A 13,166-nucleotide genomic window follows, 5' to 3' on the forward strand; every position below is an offset into this window, starting at 1 on the left:
GGTATTACGTTATGGGGGTAATCGGCTTACGCGATGACGTCATTTCACAGAATTCAATTCTGATAATGAGCTTGAAGATTCTCCGCAAGAGCCTAATAGCAGGGATGGGCAACCCCCGATATTTTTGTTCTAACTTATGAAATGTATCGATGTTTAATTATTTTCAACAAATAAACAAATAAATAAGTTAAATAAGTAAATAAATAAAGAAAATAAAGAAAACAAATGATTTTGATAAATCAACTCAATAAATAAAGTGGTGATATTATAAAGATAAACATCGGTTCTTTTCTCTTCTTAAAACAAAGAATTTTCTTTTCTAAAAGTATGCACCCTACGAGCATGATGAGAGCTTGATCGATCCCTCAACTCCATTTTTGAAAATGAAATATAAGTCCCTGAGAATTTCGGAAGAAGAAATGGGCCCTTGTGCCCCCCCCCCCCCATCTAAGAATTATACATGTACTCCAGTCTTCTTCTGAAGCTAATAAAATAATAAACATACAAATCTAAAAAAAAGTATTGAAATAAGAAAATAAAAATTTTCGCGAAATTTTATTACTACAAACAAAATAATTTACTTAATCTACCAATGAGAAATTGAATAAGCGGCGCCTATAATCTATCCATGTTTATGTGAGGAGAAACATTGATTTTCATGACTATTATTATTATTTTTTCATTAATAAGGTAGATGTTTTTAGCTTCGGGATAATAAGAGGAAAACAGCTGAATTTAATCACCCTTGGGAGTTGTAATGAGCGTTGTCAACATGTTTAACAATGAAGCCGCAGAGAACTGGGACTATGATTAATTTCTTGTTAATGAATATAATGAATATTTTGCATCATACATTAGGTTTTAGCTATATACCGAGGGGGATTCGATATTTCATAATCACGAGTGTTGATGAACGAATTAATAAGCATTTGCATGGAAACATTATATTCAACGCGATATTTACGAACAAGAATAGAAGGGGCGTGGGTGGGGGAGGGGGGGGGGGTGTCTCCCAATTTTGCCCAATTTTTCATGTTTTGTAAGATAAAAGCAAACAATGGACAATAGGCTTTGATATTTGAAGAGCTCATTTGCAAAAGGGGTTAGATCCCCTTTTCATCAAACTTGATATTTTTGTCTCTTTGTATAGATTTTTAATAGCTCTATAAGAGAAAAGTTGAAATTGCCATTAAAAAGTAAACGAAAATGGCAAAGAAAAATCCCTTTCTTTCAAACGGGGTTAGATCCCTTTCAGTTTGTTTGCAAAAGGGGATAGATCCACAGGTAATTTTTAGGGAAAAGGTATTGAAAAATTTTGAAGACAGGAAGATTTCTTTTATACCCAATTTATGTTCACATGGTAGGGTAGTATAATCTACCGCATACATTCGTAATTCTGAAACTTCGTTATTCCGAAAGTTCGGATATTCCGAAGAATCGTTATTCCGAAGGTTCGTATTTCCGAAGGTCCGGAATTCCGAAGGTTCATTAGTCGGAAAACGAAATGAGGTTCGCGATTCCGTAGGTTCGTTAGTCCGAAAACGAAGTGAGGTTCGTGATTCCGAATGTTCGTTAATCCGAAAAAGAAATGAGGTTCGTAATTCCGAAGGTTCGTTAGTCCGAAAACTAAATGATTAACTAACCTTATTTTGTTTTCGGACTAATGAACCTTCGGAACAACACACCTTATTTCGTTTTCGGATTAACGAACCTTCGGAACATCGAACCTTATTTCGTTTTCGGATTATCGAACCTTCGAAATAACGCCACAAATGTTCGGATTAACGAGCCCTTTTACGTTTTCGGATTAACGAACATCGAGGTATAGGCAATTTACGTGTTTCGGAATTACAAACCTTCGGAATTACCATGATTACGAACCTTCGGAATTACGAAGTGTAACCTAATTCACTGCCCTACCATATGAACATAAAATTGAGTATAAAAGAAATCTACCTGTCTTCATATTTTTTTGCCGATATTTCAATATTGTCATGATATTATAATGACAATCTAGTTCCGCATAATGATATTACAATATATTTATTATTGGTATATATGCATAAAAATTGACCAGCAGCACAAGCTGAAAGGGTCAATTTACAAAAATTCATGAAGTACAATATACAGATAGAACAAAGCAAATGCATAAAAATATAATTATAGTATTCTACATCAAAACTTATCTCCAACTCAAAGATGTATCTCATCAATTGAAGTTTGAGAAAGAGAGAAATAAGCAAAGGGGAAGAGGGAAAGAGAAGAAGAAGAAGAGAAAGAGAAATGAGAATAATGGAAAGAAAGCGTGGGAAAGAGGGGGTATGTCCTCCAATTAGAAAGAGAAAACTGATTCAGGTAGAGAGAAAAAACAGAAAGTGATGTAGAAGAGGAGGGTGACATGGAGAACATAGAAGCCAAAATAATGTAAATTATGATTGACACTGCATAAAGATATGAATATCCTATATGAGATACAAAATGATTTGGGAGAGAGAGAAAAAACATATTCTCGGAATGGTCTAAAGTGGATTTAACCCCTTTTGCAAACAAACAAACGCTAATCGTGCGTGGGTACCTATGCGATTAATATTCCATTTTCAAAATACTCCCGTAATCTTTTCTAAAAATTCGAGTCAAAGCCCTTCACTTAAAAAACCACACAAACAAGATAAATTCCCACCAACAACAACGATCTCGATGTGTTTTCGTTTATATATTCTTACAAGAATCAATTTGAATGGTTTTTGTTTCTTTTTGGATTGATCTTTCTGATTGGTATTGTCCTAGTTGGAGCAAAGCAGTATACACTCTTAAACATTGAGTAAAATATACCCAATATTGGGAAAGAAGGGAACAGATACCCCTCCCCCCCCAAAAAAAAATGAAATAAATAAATGAACAGATATTGGGTAAAATGCATGGTTTAAGAGTACATTACAACGTAATATTGCATAAAATATTTACGAAATATTTGGTATCTTTTTACCCAACAAACACACATGTTCCCGTTTACCAAATATTGGTAAATATATTTAAGAGTGTAGACATGTGATATAACTTGCCACTTTGTCTAACTTCTTTTCCATTCCGTCCCATATGGTCCGATTATGGGGTCATTTATCACGAGCGAATGAGGAAAATGGCGAAGAATCTATGTTAGACGGCGACGCATATATGCATGCACACTGTAAAAACTGCGGTATTAAAACTGACACCAATTGGTGTGAATAGAGGACCACACCCTGAAGTGTTAAGATTACACCCAAGAGATTAAACATAACACCAAAGAGTGTAAATGTAACAACAAAGGGTGTTGTAATAACACCTGTAGGTGTAAAACTAACACCACCAATTTAACACCGGTGTAAAATAACTGGTGTGGTCCTCTATGTACACCGGTTAACACCAGTTTTTTGCTGTGCATAATAGACTTGGTGACTCCGACATTCATCGACGTCGTCATCGTCACTAGCAACCTCCTTTTCACCATCACGAAGATGATGATGATGATGACGGTGATGATGAAGATGATGATGAAGATGAAGATGATGAAGATGATCACTATGATTATGACAATTTTCATGCCAATGTTAACAACACCGATGACGATGAAAGTGTAAGGATCGTGGTGGAGAAAAAAATGCTAATGACGACGACGATGACGTCGATGAAAGCCGGAGGCACCAAGTCTATCACGGATCATAACCATGAGTCGCCGTCTAACATAGACTCTTCGCTATTCTCAGTGCGTGTCAAATCGCTCCATAATCGGATGAGACAGTAGGCCTATAGATGCAAAGCGATTAGAAAACTTAGCCACACGTAGAGGCGTAAAATATAAAATTGAAATTACGAAAGCCTGTTTATCATCATAACGAAAATTCAATCGGCGTCTACTCTTATAAGAATAAAATATGTCGAGTCATATTGCGATGGAGTGATAGATAAGTATTCAATTGTAGACACGTCGCTTCGATGGTACGCACAGTTTACGACTAAAGAAGATCAAAAAGGGTACTCCGAGCTGAAAATAATTCAAATGATTCAAAAAGATGAAGTATAAGAGCATGCAGGCGAACAAAATAATAATCATGATGATAATTTCGTCGATATCAGACGAAGAATCTCAAAGTTATGGAGATTTCAAAGTTTTGCACTATTTCGGTGAAACCGTTCTATCGATGTCTTTACCATGTTTATGAAGATGTAACGGGCAAGCTGATGAAGTCATCTCCCAGTTATTCTTAAGAGGACAAGTCCACCCCAACACAAACTTGATTTGAATAAACAGAAAAAAAATCAACAAGCATAACACTGAAAATTTCATCAAAATCGGATGTAAAATAAGAAAGTTATGATATTTTTAAGTTTCGCTTCATTTCATTAAACAGTTATATGCACATCTCGGTCGGTATGCAAATGAGGGAACTGATGACATCACTCACTATTTCTTTTGTATTTTATTATATGAAATATTTTTATTTTCTCGTCATTGTCATGTGAAATGAAGTTTCATTTCTCCCTGAACACATGGAATTCCATTATTTTAACATTCTGTGCTTCAGGCAAGGAGGTCCTAATCATCAAATTCGTAAAAATTGAAATATTTTATAATTCAAACAATAAAAACAAAAGAAACAGTGAGTGAGTGAAATTATCCACTCTCTCATTTTGATGTAACTGGCTCGTTCATATAGTTTGTTAAAAATAAGCGAAACTTTGAAATAACTTTCTTATTTTACATCCGATTTTGTGCTTGTCTGCTTTTTCTCTATTGATTCAAATCAACATTTTTCTGAGGTGGACTTGACCTTTAATTATTTTATAACATCAATCTTAACCAATAATGAAAAACAAATGAATTGACAAATGTGATGTGTAAGGTAATCGTAGCTGTAATTTTTTTACAAGGGAGACATAAAAATACACGCATGTGGAGCGTTGTGGCCCAGTACATTAGTCTTCGGACTTTGAAACAGAGGGGCGTGGGTTCGAATCCCAGCCATGGCGTAATTTCCTTCAGCAAGAAATTCATCCACATTGTGCTGCACTCAACCCAGGTAAGGTGAATGGGTACCCGGCAGGATAATTTCCTTGAATGCATGAGCACTGAAAGGCAGCTCGAGCTAAGGCCGGGATAATGATAATAACAACGCGCCTCGGTGTCGGTAGATGGCGCTATATAAATGCCTATTATTATTACAATTATCATTATTATTATTACTGTTATTATAAAGAAATAATATAACACACACACACACATACCTGTATATATATATATATATATATATATATATATATATATATATATATATATATATATATATAAATAGGTGATGAAGTAAATAGATGAATGAAAACAAACAAATGTAAAATAAGCAGATAAAAGCTGAAAGAATTAATGAATGAGAAAATAAATGAATAAAATATTAGATAAATGAATAAATGAATTAAATAAATAAATGATTAAATAGGGATACAATTCAATGGCCCGTATTCTGAAACCGGGTTCAATTTAAACTCTGGTTTCATGTTGTGTTTTAACTATGGATAGCCAATAGTGGCATAAATCTATAACAGTATAATTATAATGTATCAGCTCAATTTTCTCTCAAATCCGTCTTAACTGTTTCGGAGGGATAAATAAGATAGCTTTATTCACCTTTCACGAGTTAAGAAAGAGCACAGTAAACATTAAAAAAAACATATCAATATGATAATTTTGACACTTTTGGCTTTCCATAATTTTAGCACAGAATTTGACCGTAGTCTAAAATATGGACCAAAGAGTTTTTTTTTTTTTTTTATAGTTCTTGATCAAGTCCTCTTACCACATCAAAACACGGCTCACCGATAATCCCATCAATAAGGCTATATGTCAAGGTGTTAAAGTGGCGCTGGAATTAGGTTAAATAGCTTTAAAGGAATCAGTATTTTCCTCATCGACCTAGCTTAAGACATTCGAACATGATTTTCGTGATAAAATCACTGCCGATGGAAGGATTATTTCAAGGGTGACTTCGAAAAAAGGGAAGGGCACAAGATGACAAAACTGAGAAATTTATGCTATTTTATTATTGGTTACTAGTCTGAACACGAAGCGGTATTATAATTTTTGTTCAGCTTGTTTTTCTTTCTTTCTTTTTCTTCTCTTTTTTTCTCTTGTTTTTGCTGTTGTTGTTGTTCTTCTTCTTATTTTTCTACTTCTTCTTCTTCGTCAATATCCTTCCTCTGTCATTATTATATGAGACACTCAACATTCATGCGATATAAAGATGTATACATATAAATATATATATAATACAAACAGATGCTTCACTACGGAAATGCAATCTCAGTAGGCAAAACGACAAAATACCGGATTTAACTTCTTCCTAAATGCATGAAATGTCATATACTGATAAACGTGGTAAAAGACCCCTGATAAGATGGCGCTTAAAGCGTAAACGGAAAGAAAAATCGCAGACATGTATGCCTATAAGGCATAGGCCGACACGATGTCTTTCAAACTTTTGCATTTTATATTAGTTACAAATTACATTTTCAATTACACATCTAGGCACGGTTCCGAGAAGCCAGCATCACTATATAATCTGACAACATGCATTGCCATTATCTGAACGTAACAGTCAAATCCTTGATTTTGATTGGCCAGCCAATTAAGTAGCGAACATCCGAACGTTACAAGGCTACTCCCAAAGAATGATATCAATGCTGCCCAAGTCACATACAGACGATTCCGACTCCATACCAATTGATTATGTTCCATTGGAAATAACATGAAACCTTTGATCGGATCTGGAACGGGTCGTTCTTGTGACTTGGGCATTTCAAGCTTCATGGAATCATAATGAATTAACCCCAGCAACGCCCAACGAAAAGGACTCATGCCCGATAACGAATTCGCGTTTTTTCCCCCTGTCTATTTCTCCTGTTTGTTGTTGTTATTGTTAGTTTCTGTTTCTGTTATGGTAACTCCCGAAGAAACTCGGTAGGACAGCATTTTGCTGGTAAACGCCAAGCTGTATAACCAATTACATAGGAAACATTTTACGTAGTCTAGTTTAATCAGTCATAGTGGCTGACTTTATACACGACAGATATTACTCCTGTGCCTTTTTACAAAGTGGAGACAATGGCAGAATAGGGATTCGAACTCACAACCTTGCGATTATGAGTCCAATGCTCTAACCACTGGACCACACGACCTGTATATGTGTGTGTGTTGGTTTGTTTAGCATCGGTGTCCGATTATGTAGGGGGGGGGGGGGCGGATCCTTTGGGCGGGAGAATGCATATTATTAGTACATTCATTCATTAAGTTTGCGTAGATTTTATTCAATTGCGTTAGCTGCAATCAGTAGTCGTGAGAAATGTATTTTTTGTATGATTTTCCTGATACAATTTATCTGCTATGTTTATTCTCCAATTGTCTATAATGTCATTTTATTTTTTGTATTCACATCTGCTATCAATTTGTTGTATTATTTTTTTATGATATTTTCTTCATCATGTATGTATGAATTTTATTCCGAGTGAATGAATAATAAAGATTATTACAAAACAAAAGACATGGGCATTGTTGTTGTGATTTGGCATGCATTACAGACATGACATACGAGATGGCAGTAATTGAAGAGTTTCTGAGTGACAGCTTAATACGCATGCGTACAACGATAACTTTCCCACCGCGCAGAAAAGCGCCGTTTATAAGCAGACGATCGATGCCCCGCGTTTGGGATACAAGCAAGAGAGAGGGGGAGGAATATTCATAACCCCGCGTCCAAGAAGCCCTTGGCATGTCTGGAGCAGAGATAATCAATTTGAAGCGTGTTGTCTACTGAAAATTAAAATGTGCTCAACAATTACTTCTCTCTAAGCAGAATTTATTCTCCGAAATGAATATACACGCATAGTATATTTCCTTATTTGATTTCAAGTAACGTTCGACACTTCGGGTAGTTAGCGGAAGTCAGTTGCGGTGCTTTTCCTATTTTTTGATTCCTGCATCATCGTCAATTTAAATGAGGTAAGATGTCATTTCATCGTTTAATTAAGTTTGCTGAGTTCTTATTCTATTGAGCTATTCACTTATGCTTACGACTTTCTTTTTTATAGCAAACTAAAATGATTTTTATTAGCCAGAATATGGATGGCGTATCGTTTGAGTCTATTAGGCTACGGCATTCACTATGTCCATTGTATCATTAAAAAAGAGACAAAAGAAATATTGATATTATCTTCACCTTCATTATTAGGCCTATCAGTATTATTATCTTAATCGTCATCATCACCATCATCAACATCATCACCATCATCACCATCAACATCACCATGATCATCACCATCATCATCATCATCACCACCATCATCAACATCATCACCATCATCGTCATCACCATCATCATCAAAATCATCATCATCATCACCATCATCATCATCATCAACATCATCATCATCATCATTATCATCATCACCATCATCAACATCATTACCATCATCATCATCGCCATCATCATCACCATCATCATCAACATCATCATCATCGTCATCATCGGTATCATTACCAATAATCATCATTATCATCATTATCATTATTATCATCATCATCATACAAATCATCATCACTACCGTCACCATAATCATCATCGCCGTGATTATCATCATTGCTATCATTATCATTACTATCATCATCAGTATCATCACAATCATCATCACCATCATTATCGTCTTCTTTTTCTTCGTCATCATCGTCATTCATCCTTATCCTCATCATTGTCATTATCACCATCGCCGCCATTATGATATTACAATCAGCAGAAGTATCATTATTAATAAACCTATCATTATAATATTCATAATAAGCTATTGATTAAGCAAAATTTATATCTATATGACAGCCTTCGATATTTTTCTATTTTTAAACTAATAATAATAATGATAATATGTTCATTTATATAGCGCTCTTACAATATATCATCGTTTCACAGCGCTTTACACAATGATGGAATAGAAAATTATAATAACTAATACATGTAAATATTATTGATTAAGATGCAGAGTCTTGAGATGTTTCTTAAATACTTCCAAAGAAGGAGAAAATCGCATATATCTTTTAAGGTCATTCCAGAGTCTTTGGGCACATGTCTGAACAGCATTGTCACCTGCTTTTAGTAGGCCTATTCGTCCGTGGAACTGCATTTTGTAGACAATTTATTTAATTAATGTAAGTCATTGTTATTTTGTTATTATTATGAATTATTACTTAAGAAATACTGGCGAAGGTTTGAGAAAAAATCCATCAAAGAATAAGAAGAAATTATTTGAATGTTGATTTTTTGATTTGTGACATATGATATGCAAACAGCTTTCCGAAATATCGTATGGCAAATATTCAATGAAATGTCATTTTCTCAAAAAATTGAAAATTATTTGAATGTTGATTTTTTGATTTGTGACATATGATATGCAAACAGCTTTCCGAAATATCGTATGGCAAATATTCAATGAAATGTCATTTTCTCAAAGAATTGAAAATGGTGTTCATTTTACCTGTCCATCAGTATACCACCAATACGCAAATCACTTCACACCCGCTCCTAAAAAGAAAAAAAAGTCATCAAAAATCTAAAAAAATATGAATTTTTTGCACTTAATACAGGGCACTTGCTCGTTTATGACGCCATAAATAAAAACATGAAACTCTGAATATAATAACAATTATAACAATAATGATAATAACAAAATTAATAATAATAATAACAATAGTAAGAATAATAATAACAATAAAAATAATGATAATAATAATGATAATAATGTTAATAAATATAATAATAATAGTTTTTAATACAGAGCTTTTCCAAGAACGGCTCAAAGCGCTGTATAGCATATTATTATCCCGGCAATTGTATTCATTTCAATCCTGCACGAAAAGTGCACAACTTCCACCCTTGGGAAGCATTCCTTGCAGCTGGCAAATTTAATTCAAACATACAATAACTTTCGTATCTTCGCGGGTACCCATTTAGCACCTTGGTAGAGAGTGGCAAATTGTAGAGTGACGCCTTGCCAAAGGACGCCAGGCCGTGATGGGATTCGAACGCACGACCCTATGTTTACAAGACGAGAGACAGAACCACTATACCTTTCTCAAACCATCATCAATAATTTGTTATTTTTTTCTGCTACTTTTAAATCGAACTTTTCGTCAGGGAGACGAAAAGTAATTAATGACATCAGATGTGTGTTTTAAATCCTTCGCGGATGGTAACGTTTAATTGGGTACTATTTACATTTTTTGTGCTTTATGTTGTACTGTTTTATAATTGTCATGTTATATATTGTATGGTGATTATATTGCAACTCTACAGGGCTCTATTGTAAAGCAGTGTGGTATATTGAAGAAATCACACTGGTCGCGGTGGGTGATATTCGTAAGTTAAAGGGCGACTTTAAGAACGACGCGCTAGATAATGAATGGATATTAAATAGTAAATATCACTTACCAAAAGGAAGGATCACCGCTCGTTCTTAGAGGACACGTCCACCTCAACAAAAACTTGATTTGAATAAGAGAAAAATTCAACAAGCATAACACTGAAAATTTCATCAAAATCGGATGTAAAATAAGAAAGTTATGACATTTTAAAGTTTCGCTTCATTTCACCATGGACAAAACAGTTATATGCACATCTCGGTCGGTATGCAAATGAGGGAACTGATGACATCACTCACTCATTCACTATTTTTTGTATTTTATTATATGAAATATTTTGATTTTCTCATCATTGTCATGTGAAATGAAGTTTCATTCCTCCCTGAACACGTGGAATTCCATTATTTTAACATTTTGTGCTTCAGGCAAGGAGGTCCTTATCATCAAATTCGTAAAAATTGAAATATTGTATGATTAAAACAATAAAAAAAACAAAAGAAATAGTGAGTGAGTGACGTCATCGGCTCTCTCATAATCATGATAATGGATGTAACTGGCTCGTTCATATAACTATTTTGTTAAAAATAAGTGAAACTTTGAAATGTCATAACTTTCTTATTTTACATTCGATTTTGATGAAATTTTCAGCATTGCGCTTAATTGTCCATTCTCTATTGATTCAAATCAACATTTTTCTGAGGTGGACTTGATCTTTAAAGTCATCCCTAACTTACCATCAGAAAGAGGGCTTCATCGACATTTTCGGCCAACAAGTTGCCAGATCTACACAACTTTCCTTCATTCTGATTGGCTGAGAAGCACTGTTACAATATGGTAACTGTCAGATGAAACTGACTAGAACATCTGTCACTCCTTTCATGAAATACTTTCCAACTTCATAAAACAGTGAAGTGCCAATTCGTCCGCTCACCACATGGTCGACTTTCATTTAGTCTAATGCCATTCCGTCCATTAACATTACGTCACAACGATTTGATCCAATAACCATTTGGTCCAAGCATCATGTCGCTGTTCCATTCATTAACATTTCGTCTAACTACATTTTGATCCAATGACCATTATTTTGGTTCAATCGGCACTTTGTTCAATCACTTGTTCGTCTATGACTATGTCATCTCACAACCAGGGCTTCTTAACACAAAGATTAGCGATCAATCGCTAAATAAACTGACCAATCAATATAAATGTTACACGCGCATTAGGTTTAAGATACTGGCCAGCGACCAATCAGTGCGGTTCTTCCATATTTGCAATTCATCGGAAACCTTTATGATACGGAGCCCAGGTGTATGGGTGTTTTATGAAAGTTTTCAGTACTGACGTGCAGACAATTTCAGTGAAATCCTTGGTTTTGATTGGCTGAGAGGCGATGGCCACTAACCCTGTAAAAACTGTGGTGTTAAAAACTGACACCGATTGGTGTTAATAGAGGACCACACCCTGAGGTGTTCAAATAACACCCTAGAGATTGAACATAACACCAAAGAGTGTAAATGTAACAACCATAGGTGTTGTAGTAACACCTACAGGTGTAAAAATAACACCACCAATTTAACACCGGTGTAAAATAACTGGTGTGATCCTCTATGTACACCGGTTAACACCACAATTTTGCTGTGTATAGTAACTGTTGGAGAAAGACAACTTTTCAGTGCTGACAACTTTAATGAAACAGTCCCCAGTTGGTCTAATATTCGTTTACTTTCATTCATTTTGCCCGATTGATTAACACTTAGTCTAATTAGACCAAATTGTACACGGACTAAATGGCTATTGGACTAACTGGATATTAGACGTATTGGTGGGTGGACGAATTGGCAATTATACCATATGGATAGTGGATGAGCCGATGATAGACAGAATGGTAGTAGGCGAGTTTGCAATTGGACGAATTGGCATTCGACAAATTGGAAATAAACCTATTAAACGGCTCTCATGGTGAACAAGACAGAATAAATGAATAATACAAAAATAGTGCAAATTCTTAGAAATTATTAACCACCATTAGTCACTTTAACAAACCCGGGCCCCTGTTGCAAAAAAAACGTTGCAATGAAGTGTAATTCTTAAAATAAACTCAACTTGATTTTCAACCAATCAAACGCGCTCATTCAGGGATAACTTTTTGTTAATTTTGTTTTTGCGTCTAAACTATATATATCCTCTTTTGCAAATCAGGGAAATCAAATGTTGGCTTATTGAATTCGGGCGAAATTTTCGATGAAGTTAGCGCCTACACTACTAAGATAACATAATCCTTTTCCTTATTTATTATTTAAAAAAAAATGTTTTTCACAAGAAGACTGGCTTTACACATTATGCTACAAGATTAGTACGAAAATGTCAAGTGATGCATTAATAAATACCACTTTTCCCCACATGCTCAATATTGACGAGGGTACCGCAAGAAGAAGTGTAACACAGGGAAAGGTAAACTGTTAAAAATAACCCTGGTTTTACTGGGAAAAAGGAGAAGACATTGCAAAAGGAATAACATAATCATTCTGTAAATTCATAAAACAGGAATTATTCTGTTATTTGACAGAACATGTCTGTTTAAAAAGGGGAAAAGAGTGTTTTCTTAAATGAAATGTGTAAGGTTCCAAATACCAATTTCCTGCAAGATTACGCAATCTGGTAAGATTACAGGTGTTCTCGAGACTGCTGCAGGAACTTCTTTTATTTTAAAGGAGAATGAAACCTTCGGAAC

The sequence above is a fragment of the Lytechinus variegatus genome, chromosome 6, assembly GCF_018143015.1.
Source record: "Lytechinus variegatus isolate NC3 chromosome 6, Lvar_3.0, whole genome shotgun sequence".
Lineage (NCBI taxonomy): Eukaryota > Metazoa > Echinodermata > Echinoidea > Temnopleuroida > Toxopneustidae > Lytechinus > Lytechinus variegatus.